Source organism: Trachymyrmex cornetzi, unplaced genomic scaffold (genome assembly GCF_001594075.2).
Source record: "Trachymyrmex cornetzi isolate Tcor2-1 unplaced genomic scaffold, Tcor1.1 scaffold167, whole genome shotgun sequence".
In the NCBI taxonomy this organism is placed as follows: Eukaryota; Metazoa; Arthropoda; class Insecta; order Hymenoptera; family Formicidae; genus Trachymyrmex; species Trachymyrmex cornetzi.
Window position 1 is genome coordinate 159,701 of NW_017296276.1, and position 946 is coordinate 160,646.

Genomic DNA, 946 nt, shown 5'->3' on the forward strand with positions numbered 1-946 from the left:
GAATTCTTGATCCTTGATGCCATGGTAATCAAAGAAAACTGTGAGCAAAATTTTCACATTCGAACGAACTTGGCGTGCCTTTTTCGGTCTTGGCTCTCCTGGGCTCTTCCACTGGGATGATTGGGCTTTGGTTTCGACGTCATAACCATATACCCATGTTTCGTCACCAGTTATAACCCTTTTGAGCAGATCAAGATCATCATTGACGTCGTTCAACATGTCTTGGGCGATGTTCATGCGACGCTGCTTCTGATCAAAATTAAGCAGTTTTGGAACGAATTTCGCTGACACACGTGTCATACCCAAAACATCCGTTAAAATTGATTGGCATGAGCCAAACGATATGTTAAGATCATCAGCTATTCCTCTAATTATGATTCGACGATTTTTCAACACAATTTCTTTCACTTCCTGAACATTTTCGTCGGTTTTTGACGTGCTGGGGCGTCCAGAGCGAGGTTCATCGTTAACATTTTCTCGGCCCTCTTGGAATAACTTATACCATTTATAAACATTTTTTTTGCTCAAAGTTGACTCACCGTACGCCACTGTCAACATTTCAAGAGTTTTTGAACACTTAATACCATTTTTTACACAAAAATTAATACAAACTCTCTGCTCCATTATTTTCAACAGCAAAAAATCGCCGAGCACGCAAACACGAGTCTAACCTTTATGCCTCTCACATAAAAACAACACATGCTATATAGTCAAAACTGTGAACATATGATCGTGACGAGTGTACCAACACAACAAAAAAAAATTTTTGAAATTAGAGGGTACAGAGCGCGCGAAATTCAAAAAGTCACCTTACTTTTTGATCACCCCTCGTATGTGGTATATACAGGGTCCGCCAAAAGTATCGGGACGGTCTAATAACTTTTGAAAGAATTAAATTTTCAAAAATCGCCGAAACACGTGATTCGATTTTTTAAACAAGCTATCT